At 38.1% G+C, this 21114-nt stretch overlaps 1 long non-coding RNA gene across 4 annotated transcripts in view; it reads left to right on the top strand.

The window, feature by feature from the left end:
* The window catches only part of LOC139440383 (uncharacterized), a 238925-nt gene that overhangs the window by 65498 nt on the left and 152313 nt on the right, over positions 1-21114 (top strand). For all 4 annotated transcript variants that reach the window (XR_011650602.1, XR_011650604.1, XR_011650601.1 and 1 more), the window contains one exon: positions 11348-11451. This is a non-coding gene — a long non-coding RNA (uncharacterized lncRNA). The remainder of the gene's footprint in view (positions 1-11347; positions 11452-21114) is intronic.

The following is a 21114-nucleotide window of genomic DNA, read 5'->3' as shown; positions in this document are numbered from 1 at the left end:
CACCTGGGCCTGTTTGTGTTGCCTCTGTGGGACTTGAAGCAAGGGAAACCACTGCAAAAATGCTGGTTCCCTGGCTACTGCCATTGCTGTGAGTAAATCTGTCCTTCTTCTCTGTCCTGGGGTCCTGTCTTCTTCCACCAGCATCTATGAGACTGGTGGGTGAACTTATGACCTTATAAGTAGGGTAAAATCCCAGACCCTTCATAATTCTTTTTAAATGTAAATAATAAACACACCTAATACATGACAAAATATGGTTGATGAGAACTCTAAAGTTCATTTAACAAATATCAGTTATGTACCTGGTATATGTGAGATATGATACCAAGTGTTAGAAAATGTAAAGATGAAAGGATATGGCCCTGGTACTCAGGTCACTTACAGTCTAGTTGCAAGATACACACAGAAGCAACAATTACAACACAGTATCAGAGCCATTGTAATAAAATGCTGTACACAATGCTGTGAGATGCTTAAAGAGTAAAGTTAGTCTCATCCCCTGATATACATTGAGGAAATAATATTTTAATAAAAATGTGTGATGAATACAAGTTCACCAGGTAGTCAAAATGAGGATAAGACTTCTAGACAGAAAAAAGTCATGAGAAAAAGCCCAAGGGCGTGGCCTGTTTGAGGAACTGCCAGTTGTCCAGCATGGCTGAAGTTTTACGCGCAAGAAGGCAGAGAGTGAATGGCTGAAGGGTGGGTTGGGAGGTAAGCCGCGTCTGCACTGTGAAGGGTTTTCATCCTGTAGGCCATGCAGGACTATTTAGGTTAAACCTAAAAAATACGTAATAATGGGAATTTGTGGTTACAAGACTCTCAATAAGATTTTCAGAAGCAAATCTTGCTCTTTCTAGAACAATATTTATTTTGTTCACCTTCCTTTTCATATGAGGTCCTTCTTTTATTGATGTTGAGAATTACTTTTTTTAATTTTTTTATTGTTGTTCAATTACAGTTTTCCCCATATGCCCCCATAATCTTTTCTTGTTATTAAATGAATTCTCTGTAATATTGCATATTGCCCTTAAGTGGATATTTGAGCCAGTTTTGAAATTGCAGCTAGAAAGCCAAGCTATAACGAAGCTTTATCATCAAAACTGAGTTGTATTTGTTAGGCCTAAAGCTAGTGAGAAGGTTGTGAGATTTTATTACACTGTAATTATATTTTTTTTCAAAAGAGTCAGGGTCTTTACTATTTCTGTAATAATTATTTTCCTCTTGGAAGGATGATTCTGAAATTTAATTTTTATGTACTGTTCTGATAAAATACATTTGGACTCTTTCCTCTAGTATTTCTGAAAAGACTCAAATTGAAATAACAGTTGGCAGCCCATGTGAAAAGTAAGTGTGTCATCTGTATATGTAACATAGGTTAAATTTAACTTGGTGGTTCAAAAAAATGTTTACCTCGTCCTTCAAGATGTGGCGGGCACCCTTCTCTGAAGAATAGGGTTTTCCTTGTAATGAAGTAGAGCCGGGTGCTGGGAGCCCAGGGCATATGTGTGTGAAAACATCCCTGGTATTTGCTCAGGCCCTTGCCAAGTCTGGTGAAGAGTGAGACACTGTCTTACGCTGTTATTGGAATTTACAAATGCAAGGCAGGTGTCATAGCTGCCAACCTTTTGGCTCTTTCTGTCACTCTGGAAAAGCAATTAAGTAAAGGAAAAATCTATGCACAGGTAGGTCAAGGCATATCTTACAACATCCAACTGTCGGTAGCCGTGCTGGAATCACAGAGATGATGTCGTAGTTTAGTGATCTCTTTTACTGCAGTTTGAAATACTCTACTGACTCTCCAATGATGACTCAAACTGGAGCTGTACTGACCCTCAACTAGAAAACTGTCTACCTGTTGTGATTTCAAGAATGCTGCAAAGAGTGTCTTCCCCCGCAATATAATTTCCTAACTACTTACTGGTATATGCAGGTAGACAACTCATTCCACAGTTAGAGATGAAGTGTAAGGTACATATGCCCCCTAGGTAAGGCATTTTATACTTAATATGCCCCCAGGTGAGGCATTAGAGTTTTGTTTATTTTTTAAGGTATTTTTTTCTTTTAATTAATTTATTTTTATTCAGTTACAATTGTCTGCATTTTCTCCCCTTCCCTCCACCCCACCCCAGCCAGTCCCACCTCCCTCCCCCACCTCTACCCTCCCCCTTGATTTTGTCCTTGTGTCCTTTATAGTAGCTCCTATAGACCCCTCTCCCCACTAGTTTTAATGCATTGTACCTTAAATGCATTGTAAAAGCAACTTTTCTTGATGGAGATTGGCAAGAAGAGTAAATCACTTGAGTACCAGATGTATGAAGGGGGAGAGGATTTGGAAGATGAGACAAAGGGCAGCTGGATATTCCAAAGACAAACAAAATGATATTAGCTAATATTTCTTGCGTGCCTATTATATACCAGGGATGTCTAAGCTCTTTAAATGGGTTATCTTCCTCACCCCACCCCAACAACCCTGTGAGGTAGGCACCACTCTTACGCTCCATCTCAAAGAGGTGGCAGCTGAAGCACAGGGAGATTAGGTCACTTTCCCAAGGTTACATAATTGGAAAGTCGTGGAGATTCCAATCCAGACAGTTGACACTAGTGCCTGCACTCTTAACCACCATCATTTAAATCAATTTTTGCCATGTATCTCGGGAATTAGAACTCCCTGCATGGCACAAAGTAGTTGGCCCAGCAAGCTGTGGTCAATTCACCAAAGGAGTCGTAGGGTAAATAAATATAAATATAAATATATATATATTTATATACATGGATCTATATAAAGTTAATTATATTTTATATTATATTTATATTATAAATATAGTTATTTATATTTAAAATATAAAATATGCTTAAAATATAAACATATTTATATTTATGTAAATAATATATAAATAATATATCATATATATAAATCTATTGGTCTGTCCAGAAAGTATCCAGCCACATACTATGAAAAATAGAAACATTTATTGATGAAGATACAAGACACAAGAAACAGCATATATAGGAAAATGATGCCTCAGTCCCCTTCAGAGTAGGTACCTTAGGACTTCCCACAGTTCTCCCAGCATTTCTTCCACTGTTCAAAACACTCTGCAAAATCCTTTGTTGGAATCACCATCAGCTAGCTGCTCCATCGTATTTTCCTGAATCTCATTGACAGTCTGAAATCTATTATCTTTGAAAGGTGATTTTACTTCTGGGAAAAGCCAGAAGTCACAGGGCACCAAATCTGGGCTGTAAGGGGGCTGAGTCACCCGGATGATTTGATGTTTTGCCATAAAACTCTGCAGGCCTTCCAGAGCATGGATCACTTTCTAACAGATTCTCGACCCTCTTTGAAGCGTTTGTGCCACACATTTATTTGTGCTGCACTCATTGCATCGTCCCTGAAAGTCTTCTGAATCATCCAAACAGTTTCCATGGAGGAATGTTCAAGCTTAACGCAAAATTCAATACAGATTTGTTTCTCCACTCACTCAGACATTTTGAATGTGACAGCCACACAGTACACATGCTCACTCAGTGGGGTGTACTGCCCCCACTGACTAGTACAATGAAGTCATCATTGTTTACATATGCGCATTCCAGTCCACTCTCCTTGGCTGCCAGGTTACATCGATGTCATGTGAACCATTCTCATTATATTAACAATAGCTGGACAAAAATCTATGTATGTGTGGTGATAGAAAGTTTTTCTCTTCCTCCACCAACTTCCTAAGTTCTTCTTTCTTCACTGTAAAATAATAAAAATTCAGTAAATGTTTGAATTCATTAACAACTTAAGCATCAAGGTTGCAGTTTGTGTCCTGAGTATAAGACACTGCTAACATGCTCATCACGTTGTATAATTCCCAGAGAAGCACAGTACCTTAAGCTAGCAGTCACATGTTCCTCATTGAGAGAAGAACGGAGGGGAATTTGTCAGGAAGTCTTCGGATGTATGGGAGGGGACACTCTGGAGTGGGGGGGAGAGGATATTCCTCTGTTCAGTTTTGTCTCATTTTCCCTTTGGGGCCAAAACGAGGTTGGGTTATTAAACTGAGTTTTCAGCTCTTGTATTTCTTAAACTTCCTTTTCTTTCCCATGGAGACCCTTTTTCCCTCATCTAGGAATGGCCTTCCCTTCTACTTTACCTGCTTTCAAACAAAAGAGTGAGGGAAAAGTGCTAATATATTGAAATGTTTAAGAGACCAAGCTTTAAAGTTGAACTTGGTTTGGAATCCTGACTCTACCATTTGCTAAAAGCATGCCCTTGGGCAAATCATTACTGATTTTGAAATTTATTTTCTTCTTCTATAAAACATATATATCAAAAGGGAGTATTTATAGCTGTATGTAACAAAACTCCCAAGTGTCAATAGGCTCCTTTCTCGCACCCATCCAGAAGGCTGGTGGTAAGCAGCTGCTGATTTGGGTGCAGAAGCGTGACGATGTCAGCTGTCTTTCCTGCCATTCGCCTGGCCACCGCCCAGCGCTTTCACCTCAGGGTGACAGACTGCTGCAGCTCCTGGCATTTCACTGCATTTAAGGCCCGGAGAAGATGGAAAGGTTAGATAAATGTTAAAGTAGCTAATCTTACATAAAAATGCTAATTCTGTGCCCCTTACGTGGAAAGTATTAATAAAAGGCAGCTATAGTTGTCACTGTCATTTCATACGTTGTCGTTGCCAAGAAAGGTAATGACACCCTGTACAGACTTCATCTAGATAAAATCCAAAGTCACAGATCTTCTTTCTTCCACTTTCTGTCCAATCTCATTTCTGACGGATTTTTCACATTTGCCACAGTAATAACTAACTGCTTTAGTCAAAACTAGGTACTTGGAGTTCTTCCCCATACCAACCATTCTGCTTCCCCTTTGCGCACATCTATCCTGATCCCTACGGTGACCTGTCCACTTACTGATTCATCTACCTGGCACTTACCCATCCTCTAACGCCTACATAGGTTTTCCTCTCTGGCAACTCCCAGCCCCACTCCAAGTGGGATTAGTGCCCCTCTTCAGTGCTCCCCGGGGCCCTGATTACATCCTATGGTAGACTTTACAAGAGGGTATAGGAATTTTCTCTACACGTGATGGCCTCCTGTGGTAGGCTGCGAGTTTCTTGAGGTTTAGAGCAGCTTTCCTGCTCACCTTTCTGTTCCCTAAATAGTTGACAGTCAGTATGTGTTTGTTAAACGCAACCAAGGAGTCATGTGGTGTCTTCTCTAATTTTCATTGCCCTCCGCCCAAAACTCTTCATAAACATGTCTCTCATCTCTTCTTTTTTCTTCCCCTCTCTCATCAGTAATGACCATTTTTTCAAGAAATAATAACTGGATCATGATTTATTTCTCAGTGTTTTAGAAAATAAATATTTACTTGGATAGCTCGAACTTGTGTTGATTCTGACTGCCAGCAGCAATGAGTTAAAAATGGAACTACGTAAACTAGCTACAGAAAGAATCTCTGTTCTTTGGGTTTTCTGATAGTTCAATTGCCATGGAAACAGCCTTCCCCCAGTGTTAGCTCATTAGGGTTTTTTTTCCTTAAATAATTTGGAGGACGGCCATGGTCCACAGTAGACTACTTCATGGAAAAGATCATACTTGACGTCCCCTTCCTTATGCTACACTCTGCACTGAACAAGAAAGCAGCAGTTCTTGAACATAACACATTCCATTTAAGATTGAATTACTGTAGCAAGTAGTTCGTTTGATTTTTTTTTAAGTCTTTTTTCTGGAGTATTTATATGAAGTCAGAAGAGAAATAAATTTTCTATATCTAATAGATGTATTTAATCTGTGCAATTAGGTTACAATCTTAATTCATATTTACATCAGATACAAGTACCACATCTTCTAAAAGGGAAGAATTGGCTTTTCATAGTTTTGTCCAGAGACATGAATTCTCTGTCCCTTGGGAATATGTAACATGAAATACACACAAGACAAATCTTTTTATAGATGACTGAGGTTATGTTTTCAGCTAGTCTGGGGAGACTTTCCTCCCAAAATCAGAAGAGTCACCAGAGAGTGTTAAAAGTTCCCACCTGCCTCTGATCAGAGCAGGCTGGCCATAGGGGATTTATTCAAATTGCAAACTTTGTTTCTGTAAAGAAATCTCTTGAATATTGTGTTATGTGCTTGAGCTTCCTACCAAAGGAATTAGAAGAATTTATTTCTCTCATTTGTGAGACAGAGATGAATAGCAGCTCGATTACAACTGTTTTAAAATGTGGGTATTTGACTTTAAAGAAGTTCAACCTACCTTGGACACACCTACAAATTTGATAGAGTGGGCCTCCCCTTTCATAGTCTCCATAGATTGAATAATTAGGGTTTGGATATTTCTTTATTAAAAATTGTTCCTCAGAAAAGACATGAAAATCATTCAACAAACCCAAATGATTGCTAATGGCTAGAGAATTTTCCATTGAATCAACACCTTTTGTTTAAGCTGAAGTAAAATTTGGGCATGAGAGAAGTGGCTACAATCTCCCTTAGCTGATAATCTTGCCTCTAAACTTGTCACATCTTAGAAATTAGTTATTCTAAATTCACACAGTTCTCGAAGAATTTGGGATTCTCATATAAATGTGGGTTATAATCCTCTAGGCAAGAGAAAGATCATGAATGAAAGGAGCTTATGGCGCTGATGAGGACAACTTTGACTACCTACATTGGCAAATGAACCTATGGAGACGTTTTATAGTAAGCAGTTAGAAAGGATGTGCAGGGCTGACATTCAACACCAGAGAGAAAACACAGCCCATCTTTCGAGGATCGGGGGCTGTAGGGTTGAAATAGTTGTCCATGCACACATGCCAACAGTGGAAAAAGTGAATCTTGTAAAACAGAAAGAGAGATCCTATTAAAATGTTCCTGTGTTTATGGTGGTGAAAGCTTTTCTGCTGGCCTTTGTTGTCATATCCTTGCTAGGACCTGGAACATTGTGCAAAAGAGTAGAAAAGAAATGCCAATTAATTACCAAATCAATTCAATAATATTTGCTAAATACTTCTCTCCCAGCTTTCTTGAGATATAATTAATATATTATATAGAAAACATTGATTTAACTTTTTTAAATAAGTGGTATTCACTCAGCATTCAGAAAAACATTGTTTTTTGTACTTACTATGGGCCAGGTACTCTGCTAAGTGTTAAGAAACAAACATGAATAAGACTTCACCCTGGCCAGGTAGCTCAGTCATTTAGAATATCATCTCAGTACATCAGGGTTGCAGGTTCAACCCTTGGTCAGGGCACATGCAAGAATCTATCAGTGAGTGCATACATGCATGGAGCAACAAAACAACAAATTGACCTTTCTGTCTGTCTCTCTGCCTCCCCCTTCCTCTAAAGGTAAAATAAATAAAGCAAGGAAGAATGTATTTGTTTATTTATTACAGAGCTTGTAGTCTAGGAGAGGAAATACAGAGGTGGGGCAAAAGGCAGTTGTAAGCATGTTGGGGGGGGCTCCGCCCACAGAGCCCTCCCAGCCACCACAGATGAGAATAAGTCTACCAAGACATGATCTGCTTGGGGAAGGAAGGTGGCCAATCTCTCAAAGGAGAAGGGCCAAGAGCCTTTTCCTCAATGGGCTTTTATTGGGTTCATCTGCACAGGAATACAGGTGAAGCTCATCAATCATTGTCAGGCAGTAAGGATCAAACCAATAGATAACATACAAAGAACTCTGAGGGCTTATTCTGAGTTAGGGTCAGTTAGTTAAAGGGCTATAAGATTTTGGGAAACAAACTTATTTCAGGCTTGGACCCTTATCGTTTAAACTGAGGGTATTAGCAAAGCAGGTTTCACAGAGTTTTATGTATTCTTTCTTAGGCCTGATTGCCCCTGGGGAATCCGCCCTTTCCAGCACAGGACTGCACCACCCTCTGTCATTGTTTCAGGTTTAAGTCAAGCAGGGGAAGTAAGGCAGCCAAGAGATTAGGAGACTTCTTGCAGACAGAATGAGGACTCAGGCTGTGTCAAAGCTGAGGGGAGAGGGTCCATCACCTCCTTTTTCTATAGACCCCCCAGAGTCCTTCCCTGTGGGCCTCTTCATTATCATGCCTGTCTTAGGTCATCCCTCCCTTGAGGATCTTACCCATCACTGGCTAACTGGTCAAGCTCAGGGCCAAGGAGGGTGAAGTAAAGTGGGCAGAGGTGGTGCCCCTGCCAGGGAGATAAGCTTTGTCTCCTTAATGGCTTATGGTCCCAAGGTTTCTGACTTAGTCTTAACCATGGGGGGTTACCGCTTCTGAAACCAGGCAGGGTGGTTCCCAACAGTATGTGAAATAGAATTTATTCTTGTATTATTAATAACTGTATTATTTTTCATATGAACAACACTAAACCTACTTTTGTCCACACCTGTAGAAAATAATTGTAATAAGATGCAGTGATGGAGCCTTGCCCAGAAGACTAAAGGTGGAATTTTAGTTCACACAGAAGAATGAGTCCAGGAGGAGGTATTTCTCTTTAATGTATCTTATCTGCAGAAAATAGTCAGTAAACATTCACAGATACCTGTGATATTGAAAATAAGCACTGGTTGAAATCTGTTATTCTTTCTTCTTATTCTTCCTTATAGTTTCAGGCTTAAAAGAAAAATTGCTTTGGGGATATGAAATGTATATAAAAGTGCTTTGTCATTGGTAAAGCATGATGCAAATATATGGCATAATCCCCATTTGCAAACATTATTTGTTCCACCTTTGAAAGCAACAGTGCTCGACTGATTCTGGCAGGCTTCGACCATTTTTTCTGGAGGTAGACAGCAGGGACCAAACTTAATAGATGCATTCAGGCAAAAAATGTATTTATGTAATTTTAAATGTAAACACATTTCTAGGGATCCCCTGCCTTCTGAACTATTTTTCTGACGTCATAACCAGTGTGATTTTTTTTTCTTCAGCAAAGAAACTACTGCACCTCATCAACATCTAGCTTTTAATCATCTAGACAATTAGACAGAAATTTTGATTCTCAAGTAATATAATCTTATTTGTCATCTCAGACTTTATGCTTTTGAATAAAGGTTGTTCTTTTAAGATGGTAATTTTTAGAGATTATGTCCTTATTTCACTGCTCAGAATGATTTGTGAAATCACCTTTTAGATTGTTTTTTAGACATCTTTTTTGTGGGTTTTTTGTTGGTTTTTAAAAATGACATTTAGGTTATTGCTAGTGGTATAAAGGTGAAGTACGTTATATAATATTTAAAACTTTTGTAAGCAAAAAAAGAAAATTTGAACCATCTATATTTCCATATCCTATATATTGTAGGTTTTAATATTTTAATGTGTCTTCTACTTTTTAATTTTTAAATGGTGTCATACTGTAATACTGTTTTGAAATTATTTACCCCATTTAAAAATGTGGGGTGAATCTCTTTTCATATATATATGTACATATATATGCACACACACAATGTAACTTATCTAATCAATTATTGTTGGATACATGTTATTTCTCCGTTTTTGTTCTATTAAAAGAAGAGCACTACGGTGAACATGCTTATTGCTGATTCTTCATTTCTAACCAAAATTATTTTCTTTAACTTACTGAAAGTAAAATTGGCTAATCAAAGAGGATCTATATAAACTACCCTCAGCAGTGTATGCCTGATTTCCTAAACCCTTGTGAAATTCAATATTATTTATAAAGTAAAAAAATGTAATTTCACTTCCAAAATCATTTTCTTCTTATTACTAATGGGGTTAAACTTCTATTTACTGCTCATCTTATTTCTTTCATCAGTGGCCTGTCAGCATCTTTACCCATGTTTCTACTGATGTGCTCTCTTCTTCCTTTGCTTACAGGAAGGTTTTATATGTAAAGGCTAGTATACAAATACAAAATATGCACAACATACAAAGAATACATATTACACAAAGTATATATGTGTCATAGCTACCTTACCTAATTTCATTTTCTTTGTTATAATATTTAAGCTAAATGTTAACAGTTAAAATTAATTGTAAGTAATTGTTTTAATCTTATTGTAATATTCTGAAATACTTCCTTGGAACCTTTAGATAGGTGGATTTCATATTGAGGGAAACAGTAAAAAGTATTTGATACTCATATGGAGACCCAGATCAATAATGTAGTTGGGCAGTGTAATTGGAAAATTTTTAAATTAGGTGATAATGAAATATTAAGATAGCTGCGTGTAGGGCTAATCGAATGGTTTTTGATGGGTTTTGATTAATTTATTTTATTTTATTGATATGTTACAACATGTATTAAATCTGTTCTGTATGATTAGGACTTACATAAGCTGTATGTAATTTTTAAAAGAAACTACTGGTATTATGCTTACTTTTGTTAAGAATTCTAGACATATGCTTCTGTTTTAGATTCATCTGGGATTCTGACCATGTGGTGTTGCTGTGTGGGTTCCAGACTGGGGCCTCTCTTGGGTTCTGTTATTACTGGCAGTGTGGCATCTATTTGTATTGCCTTTCTCTCTCAGACCATCCATTTACAGTTACATGGGGCTGGGTAGAGGTGGTAAGGCTCCTTTGTCCCTTCTCTGTCTTGGCCCAACATATGAAATAACATCAAGTTCCCCCCCTCATGTTCCCAGGAAAGAGCCCCACTGGCTTTCCACCTTGGCAAGTGCACACTCTAAACATATTGCCTTTAAATCACAAAACTCATAATTATATATTCACTCTTTAGAATCAGGATTTCTTCGTAGTTTCAGAACACCTGCTGATAACTTTCTTTGTGCACTTAATCCAGTACGAACCCCCTATCCCAAGAGTGGCACTCACTTAATCCATCCTGACTTTATCATTCATGTACTCTTAAGTTCACCATGCACTGGAGCACAGCTCCCCCATCCTCCCCTTGCCTAGTGTAGCCACACAAAACAAGGAGCAGTGTTTTTTGCTTTGAGAAGATGTTAGAAAACTGTTTGTGTTAAGCCCATTACCCAGTCACTTCTATGTCTAGTTACATGGCAGTCTTCTCAACCCCTTAAGTCAATAGAATGAAGGAAATTTCTATAAAATGAGCTGAGAAATGCAATAACTGATAACATATAAAATGAATGAGGTAGGTTGGACTAATCGTGAAAACCTTCACAAAGTAGAAGAATTCTGAGATACACTCTGGGGACTTTGTTTTTCTGTTCACAAGGATTCGCCCTAAATCCTTTCCCCTTGCCGTGAACCCTGTCCTCCTCCATGGCAGGATTGTACTTACTTGGCTCACTGATGCTGGGCTTGGTCATGTGACTTGCTTTTATTATGAAATAGGGGCAGAAGTGATTAAGTGCTAGTTCTAAACTAGACCCTAAGAGAAATCATGTGTTTCTTTTTACTTTTCTGTGCTTCTGTCCCAGTTCACTGAAGCATCTGAGACGGACATGAACCACCTGGCAATTCAAAGACAAAAACCCACCTGAGCCCAACAGCTGTCAGCCAAACCCCAACTGATCTACCAATGGTGAGTAAGAAAAATAAATGTCTGTTGTTGTAATTCATTGAATTGGGGGGTTATTTGTTACGTGACATTATTGCAGCAATACCTGACTAATGAATAACGTGAGAAACGGTTAGGCCTCGAACTGCCAGCGTCTTCTTTCTGTTTCTTCTGTTGCTGCTTCAGTTCAAGTTTTCATCCCACCTCCTTGGATTGTTTCTAAAACTTCCTATGATTTTTCACACCTGTATTAACTAGAGTAGCCCAGTAGCTATTAGAAGATTATCCCAAATTTACAGTGTTTCAAACACAATACATGTTTACTTCTTGTTCACATTACTATACTGTTACAAGTGGGCAGGTGGAGAGCCCCCTTCCACATAGTCATTCAGGGGCCAAGACTGGTGGAACTTTTCTGTTTTCTACCTGCATCTTTCAACATGACCCCACAGGCCATCTCCATCCCCACCAGCTGGGAAAGATGATGAGGAAAGAAGTACCTAACAGACTGCCTCACAGTGCTGCCCATCATTCCTGCCCACATTCTGTTGGTTTGATTCAATCATACAGTGACATCTAGATGCAAAAGAGCCTAGAAAATGTGAGTATAGCTGAGGGTACAGGGAAAAATGACAACACTGGTTATGATGAGCAGTTTATAATCTCTGCTACACCATCAATTGTTTGATATCCTTTAACCTAGAGGTACCAGTCCTAAAAATCCAGTGTGATGTTACCTATCTGCTTACAATCTATGGTCCTGGTTGCCTACAGGCTCAACACCACTTAGCATAAGTATGTGATTTTCATGTTGACAGTTTCTGGTTTCATGAAGTACCAACCCCGAAGAATAGGTGAACTCAGCACTTTGATTTCTTCAGTAAATAACCCTGTCATCCCAAATTCTTAACAAGTAATGTAGAAGTTACCTATAATTTCATAGGAGAGGCAAGGTCATTTACCATATGGCAAACAGCTCAATAAATCCTCATCGCAATTTTCATTCTCTTCCCATCTTATTTTTTAGCTGTAGACCACTTATGAGCTTTTTATTTTACCCCAGGACTAGATATACCAAACATGCCTAACCACACTCATCATCTCATCCAGCAAAATAATAAAGACCCTTTTGTTGTCGTCTCTATCCTTCTCAGAAAGCAGTGAGGGATCAGAGACTGTATTTTTCCCCAGATAGGCATTATATCCAAAATATTTCTGGCTGGCTCATTTCTACTTTTTAAAATGGTATCTCTAGTTTTCCCCTTCTGTTCTTCTAGTCAATCATGTACTTCAATCATGCTGAACTCCTCACTATGCCTCCAGCACATTTTGGTTTTTTCCTCCCAAGTGCCTTTGTAGAGACTACAGCCTCGCCCAGAGGCCTTTTTTCCTGCCTGTATACATCAGTACCCTGTAAATGCTCTGTGGGCTAGCTCAGTCTTACCTTCCCTCATTTCACTGCCCCATTGTCACAGAATTTAATGTTGTTCTATGACCTTGTAGAATTCTCTACACTCCTCTATTATAGTGCTTATTACATTGTTTAATGTGTAGGTCAGGTATCAAGTTCCCAAGAATAGAGACCATATATCTTTGAATTCTTAAGGAAGTACCTAACATGCAGCTGGAAACTGTTTCTCTGTAAATGTTTGTTGATGCAGGAAAAACTGCCCTGAGAGAAGAAAAGCTGTCCAAGAGATGGGGAGGCTTTCGGTTCACAACCAAGGTTTAGTAACTAGTCTGGAACGCAGAGCACTCCCAGGGGGGAGCCTTCAGGATAACTTTAATTCTTTCCCCCGAAGTGCTATCATTGAAGGGGGAAAAAATGGAGCTATTTTAATATGCTAGTTTCCAACAGGTTCTTAAATTACACTTTCTGTGAAGAAAATGCTGAAGGGGAGAGGAGACTGAGTGAAAAGAGAATACTGAGCCAGAAGCTAGGACATTCCAGAAATGTTATGAGATTTAAAATGTGTAACTTTCCCCCTCACTTCCTGGGTTTACATGCGTTTAATATAGCTGGACCTATTAAACTCATCTTGGGTTTCCCGTGGATGCTGTCCCTTTCAGACCAAATTATCTGTCTAATGTAGCAGAGAAATAATCCTATATCCCTATCAATTCTGTATTTTATTTATTTCTACTCTAATCATTATTTACTTCCTTCTTTGTGCTTTAGATTTAATTGGCTCTTCTGTTTACCAGTGTCTTAGGTGGAAAATTATGTTATATAATAATTTAGATCTTTCAAATGTATACACTTACCAATAAAAATTTCCCTGTAAGTGTTGTTTAGCTGTATTTCCTGAATTTGGTTATGTTTTATCTTTGTTTTCATTCATCTCAAAGTACTTTTTAAAAGATTTTATTTATTTATTTTTAGACAGAGGGGAAGGGAGGGAGAAAGAGAGGGTGAGAAACATTAATGTATGGTTGCCTCTTGTGCGCCCCCAACTGGGGACCTTGCCAGCAATGCAGGCATGTGCCCTGACTGGGAATGGAACTGGTGACCCACGCCCAATCCACTGAGCCACACCAGCCAGGGCTTTCTCAACGTATTTTTAAATCCCCATTATGATTTCTTCTTTGCCCATTTGTTATTTAGGAGTGTGTTGTTTAATTTGCACATATTTGTGAACTTTCTGAATTTCTTTCTGTTTTTGATTTCTAATTTTACCTCATTGTGGTTAGAGAACATACTTTGTATGATTCCAACTCTTTTTATCCTCTTCAAATTTATTGAGGCATGGTCTATGGGCTAGTGTATGTTATATCCTAGAGAATGTTCCATGTGCACTCAAGAATGTGTATTCTGCTGTTGTTTGGTGGAATGTTCTATAGATGGCTATTAATTTTAGTTGTTTGAATCATCTATTTTCTTATTGATTATCTACCTAATTGTTCTATCCATTATTGAAAAGTTGAATATTTAAATACCTAACTATTGTGAAATTTTCTTTTTCCTTCAATTCTGTCCATTTTTGCTTTATGTATTTAGGGTTCTGTTATTGCAAATATGAAGCATATTGGATTATATATGCTTATAATTGTTATCTAATCCTGAATAACTGACCCTTTTTATCATTACAAAATATTCCCCTCTCTCGAGTAACTTTTTATTTTAAAGTCTACTGTTTCTGATGTTAGTTCCAGTATTTAATTCCAGTATTAAATTCCAGTATTCTGGAGTTGGAATTGATATAATTCCAGTATTCTTCTGTTTCCTATTTGCATGACATACAAGGTCCAGCACAAATAACATCCATTTTTTATTATAAAATCTTTTATTACAAAATCATAAGCATGTAATTCTGTAACATAACAATACCACACTCAAGCACACCATATGACATTTTAGGGGAAATGTTCAATTAAAACTATAAATTATTACACCCATATTATTACCCTACCAACCACACTCACACAGGCGTTACTTCTGCTAGACCCTGTATTTTCCCACTCTTTTACTTTCAACCTATTTATATCTGTTAATCCAAAGTGTAGACAGCATATATTAGGATCTTGTTAGTTTATCCAGTCTATCTATGCATTTTGATTAAAGTATTTTATCCACTTACATTTAATGCTATTATTGATATAGTTGCATTTATGTTTGACACTTTATTTTTATTTTTTTATGTCTCATGTCTTTTTTGTTCCTTTATTCCTCTCTTACTACTTTCCTTTAATTAAATTAATATTTATTTTGTACATGTTAATTCCTTTAGTCATTGTACTATATTTTTATGAGTTTTTAAATGATTCTTCCAATGTTTACCATATACATCTTACCTTATCAGACTCTACTTCAGATTTATACTAACTGAATTCCAGTGGGGTATAGGAACATTGCTGTATATAGCTCTTGTCTCTTTTTCCCTTTTGTTGCCATTATGGCTATACCTATTCCCTCTATATATGTTACAAACCCTACAATCCATTATTACAATGATTACTTTGTCTAAGTATGTCCATTAGAGAAGCTGAAAAAAAAGAGTATATATTTATATAGGTATCTTAACCTTTTAGTTTACCATTTGTGTTTTTCTTCATTTGTTCCTAAGAATTCACATTACCATCTGGTATCATTTCCTTATCCCCATACAGCTTCGTTCACATCTACCTCCTCTTGCCAAAAATTATACTTCTTTATGTTACAGACTCAACAACATGCACATTGGTTTATAAAGTTTTTTAAATTACCTAAAAGGAGGAGACTATGCAATCATGCTGTCTTTTATAGTTACATCATTACCTTTACTGACACTCTTTGTTTTTTCTATATGAAATAAAATTGTCATCTGGGGTCACTTTCTTTCAGCCTAAAAAACTTAGTATTCTTGGAGGATGAGCCTGCTCATGTCAAAGTCTCTCTGTTTTTGTATCTCTCGGAATGTCTTTATTTTGCTTTCTTTTTTGAAAGATTACTTCACTTGATGTAAAATTCCCCGCACATTTACTATCATCCCGCTGCCTTCCGCCCTCCACTGTTTCTGGTAAATCAGCTGTCATTCTTACTGAGACTCCCTTGTACATGCCATAGCCAACTGGCCTACCCAAATGATACCTCTGCCTCTTCTTTACTTCGCAATGACAGTAATTAGCTATAGCACGAGGACTCAGTAAGGAACTAAAATTTAATGAACACTTACTATGTGCGATAAAGTATAAAGCTCTCTGATTCAATTGCCACAATAATCTTGTGAGGTTTCCCCATTTTACAACTAAGGAAACTAAAGCAAACAGAGGACAATTTCGGTGTTTCCCAGCTAAGAAGCTGTAGAACCGGGATTTGAAATCTGCTTTTTATGACTCTAGAGCCTGTGCTATTTACATTACAATATGCTGCTTTTCTGACAGTTGACCTCATAGGCCAATAACCAAAGGATGTTCATGGTTATTTGGTTTAATAGGTCTTTACTTAGCACCTAGTTATATTTTATATTTTGTTTTGTATTTTATATTTTGATAGACATTATGGGGAACATGAAAGAATATACCAAAAATAACTTCTTGCTTCTGGAAGTTCATAAAAAAGAAATTAAGTAATAGTGTAAGACAGTTCACAGTTAAATCCCAGAATAACATTTATGAATTATAGATGCAGCTATAAGTCATAAATCAGTAATAAATTAATAAAGATATGGATGGCTTCATGGAGGGTTAATAGGTTATCCAGAGGGATGTTGTAGGCAAGAGATCTGCCATTCATAAGCACACGTGGCCGAGAATGAGTGCAACACATTTAAAGACAGACAGGAGAGAGTCCTGTGGAGAGCAGGGGGAAGGGGGAATGAGAGAAAACAGTGGGTCAGTGAGTGGTCAGGGAAGACCTCAGATCTCAAACATCTGATTAATGTGTTTGAACCTGGGTTTTCAGGCATTGTAAAAATACTGAAGAGTATTGCATGATACTCATCTTTCACAAAATTATTTACCAGAACTAAGTCTATCAGGGGCATGTGGAAAGGCAGAGTCAAGGGTAGTGGTTCATTGCTTTGGACCAGAGATGCCAATCAAGAGTTAACAGTATGCACTGCTCAGCTAGGGAAACGCTATAGAAACCTCAAGAGCAGCACTTGCCACAGACAGCCTTTCTGCTTCCACTTATGAGTTGGACATACTCTGCTTCTGGGCACTTTCTAGATCTCTGACGCTAACCTGTGCAAGCCATAATGAGGTGGTAGGGAGTTTACAGATGCATGTGTTCAAGGGTTCTACCCCTCTTAACCAAGCAGTTTGTTTAGTGAGTTTTGGCACGGCTGTGTTGTCAAAAGCCAGACTCTTTTAGGTACTTAAAGCATTTTGGAGAAAAGGGGCTATGCAAATTGAATGGATGCTATTTTGTGACTGCTTTGGTTTTCTCCTAAGTGTCTGGAATGTCTGCTCATAGATTACCAATTGCAGGGCTCAAAGGCAGGCCCAGGAGACCTTGCCACAAATGGCAGCTCTATCAACACCCAGCTGTGAAAACCAGAGCAGGATTCAATAACTATTCGGAGAGTTAGTGCTATTTATATCATATAAAAAGGTGGCCGAGGTCATCAGTATTACACCAGTCTTGGTAAATTCGTCAGGACATGTGGTTTTCCTCAATTGTTGATGAAATGTCTCCTTTGGTGACACCAGCGAAGGATAAAGTTCAAACTCTTACACTGCGTTCAATGTCCTCTACAACCCTTCTTTTTATTTCTTTTTACTACTTACCTACAAGACCCTTGCTCTGATCACACAGCCCCATTCACAATCGTTTTCTTTTCTCACCAGTATGTTTTTGCCCCCCCCATGTACAATATCTCCCCTCTTTCCCATCCTCGGCCCTCCTGTCTCTCTATTTGAACCCTGTATATGCTGTAAGAGGCAGCATAAATCCTGGTTCTCCCTGAGGACATCTTCATGGAGATTGTGGGTAGTCTTTTGTTTATTCCTGTGGTTAGTGTTCTCAACATAGATTCTGTTATACATTTTTAAAAATGTTTTAGATTTGAAACTCCTAAAGGTCAGGAACTGACTCTGTAATTCGGCACACAGCCCAGAGCCCTGTGTAATTAGGAACTGAAAAGTCAATGCTGTAATGATACTGACTTTACGAAGATGAATGAAGGAATGCAATAGGGAGAATAGTTGATTGTTACTCCTAGAAATTTTACCTGTAATTTATGAGAAAAAATCATGTTAATCCAGGTCCTACAAAAATTTGTATTGATGTTTAAGATTTATGGTAATTATTAGTGTGCCTTATTAAGATTGGCTGATGTGGTGGGGGTGGGGGAAAGCAAAGCTTGGTTAGGCTAGCTGACTGAGATGATCAAAATAAACGTTTTTTGTGTATTATGTTGTGTGTTCACCACCCAAAGTCAAGTCTCCTACCATCAGCATTTATTTCCTCTTTACCCTCTTATACCACCCCCCCACCCCTCATTCCATCTGGTCATTACCATACTGTTGTTTATGTCTATGAGTTTCTTTCTCTCTTCCTCTTTTTTTTTGCTTAATTCCTTCACCCTGTCCCTTCAACCCCTGTCCCCTCTAACAGCTGTCAATCTGTTCTCTGTATCTATCAGTCTGTTTCTATTTTGTTTGTTAGTTTATTTTGTTCATTATACTCTGCCTGTAAGTGAAATCATATTGTACTTGTCTTTGTCTGACTAGTTCCTTTCACTTAGCATGATACTCTCCTGGTCCATCCATACTGTCACAAAAGGTAAGATTTCCTTCTTTCTTACATTTGAGTAGTGTTCCATTGTATAAATGTACCACAGCTCTTTTATCCATTCAGTTATTGATGGGCTTTTGGGCTGCTTCCAGATCTGGGCTATTGTAAATAACACTGCATTGAACATAAGGGTGCATATATTCTTTCAAATTAGTGTTTCAGTTTTCTCTGGATGTATTCCCAGAAGTGGAATAGCTGGGCCATAAAGCAGTCCATTTTTAATATTTTGAGGTATCTCCATACCGCTTCCCACAGTGGTTGAACCAATCTGCATTCCCACCAACAGTGCATGAGGGTTTCCTTCTCTCCAAATTCTTGCCAGTACTTGTTTGTTGTTTTATCGGTGATAGCCACTCTGACAGCTGTGAGGTGACATCTCATTTTGGCTTTAATTTGCATTTTTCTGATAAAGAAGTGAAGCTAAGTTAGGCTAGCTGACTGAGATTCTCAAAGTAAATTTTTATGATCTTTCCCCTGGCCATAAAAAAATGAAAAATGGGCTTTTCAAAAAAAAAGATCACTTTCCTACAAGTGCCTAGTCTTTCTGGAAAGCGGGGAGAGCTAGCAATATGTTCCTATTTTTCTGCCCAATATTGTAGTTTCTGCTGGATTTTGTAATCGATCTCAACATGTGCCAGCATTGTGATTGCTATCGTAGCACTCTTCGTGGCGATCCAGATTTCTTTCAGCAGGAGCAGCAGTTGCTCCCACTGTCGCCAAGAGTGATAAGCAAGAGTTACATATGCTGACATAAGGCCAGTAAAAACTACAAACTTTCATTAGTCATTGTCTGAATCATCAACGATGACTTAAATGCATATTCAACCTTCCCTTAGTTTTTGTCTTGTCCTCTCTCATACCTCACTTTTAAGTTTACTCAACCCTTTCAGCTATGTCTCAGAATTACATCCTGCACAACAAGGAGTGAGCTGCTACCATCTCTATGGATGGTTCTGGGTGAACCAGCTTTGGCATAAGTGTCTGGCCACCTGAGGTTGTGACTGGTTTAAAGGAGCTGCTGCCTCTGAGACTCAAATTCTCACAGTCTGTTCCTTGTGCCTTAACGAATGAAACATAACATAACTAAAGACCTGAAGTTCAATCTAAGGCCAGATGCCATGTGGTCCCATCTTTTATCAACTGATACCTTAAAGGGAGATACAATGCTTGTTTTTCTTTTTTCTTTTTTTACATTTTGTTCTGTCTTGTGGTAATATGCTGTAAGGATGGTAGAAATACATACACCATTTAACTCTTGGTACTTACTTTTGGAAAGGACTCATCAAACAGTCCCCAGCAAGTCATTGTATGTTCTGAAGCATCAGGCATGATAATAGGAAAACACTTGAAGAGGACAGACTATACATAAATATTTGTAGCCTGTTGGGGTGTTTTCCCAATTGAAAAATGTTAGAGAAAATATGAAGAAAATGTGCACCATTTGCTTAGAGAAAGAATGCTTTATGTTCTATGCCAATGTCTCTTTCTTCTTTTTCTTTCTTACTTTTTTTAGTATTAGGAGTTAAAAATATTTGGTGCAACCTTAGGTAGAATAAGATCCAGTGACAAAATATAATTTTGCATGTGTCTAGCTTCTAATCTGTTTTAGCTGTCTTGTTGTTTGTTTGTTTGTTTAACCTATGTGCACCCATTGGCTTCTGGGTAAAGAACCTCACTTGTTACCACCCACCTTCTTGATTAGTATTGACTGAATCATAATATGGGTCCTCCTGGGGGATCTTCTGTTGAGTAAAGTTATTTTCTTTACTGGATCCTTCCCAGTCTGGTGTCTGTAAAACATTCTGAATTTTTTGGTTGTTATCAAAACAGTCTCCTAAGCCCACGGTCTGGGTTCTGATTTGGATTGGAGAGTTGCAGTTTCATAAGGATCAAATGAATGTGCATTTCTGGAAGGAAGGAACATTTTTTGTGGTCACAGCAAATGCCACTGGACATCACCAGTTTTAGACTTAGGGGCATCTGAGAAAAATGTGATGTTTTTCCACATTTTAGTTTCTTTTTAAGCTCAGTTCCTTGAGTCAGTGGCATGCTCTCATACAGGATTTTTTTTTTTGCTTGGTGTGATTATAGATATACTTGGTCATACTTCAGCCCCCACTATTTGGGAGCTCTCTGATTTACATGTGTATACTGAACCTGGCCTGTGTGGTTATTGAAAATAAGAAATTGAGTGCAGATGTATTAAAGTCTCTGCGTAGAGTCAGGCACTACTCTCAAGGTTAAGAAGGAGGCAGGGGAGGACATGCATAAAGACCATTTACCAACGATCAGGCTGCATCTTTTTTCTCTTTCTGGTTTAATGATTCTCAGGACTTTCTTGAAAGGAATATATGGAAATTGTGGGTAAAAGCATGGATGATTTAGTGGTGGAATAAGGAGAAAGGAATGGAAATAAATAGGGATATAGATTAATTTGGTGACAGATCAGGAAACTTTGGTAGGAGGTATAC

This window comes from Desmodus rotundus, chromosome 1 (genome assembly GCF_022682495.2).
Source record: "Desmodus rotundus isolate HL8 chromosome 1, HLdesRot8A.1, whole genome shotgun sequence".
Taxonomy (NCBI): domain Eukaryota; kingdom Metazoa; phylum Chordata; class Mammalia; order Chiroptera; family Phyllostomidae; genus Desmodus; species Desmodus rotundus.
The sequence above is the reverse complement of the archived record's forward strand: the minus strand, read 5'-3'. Positions and strand labels throughout refer to the sequence as shown.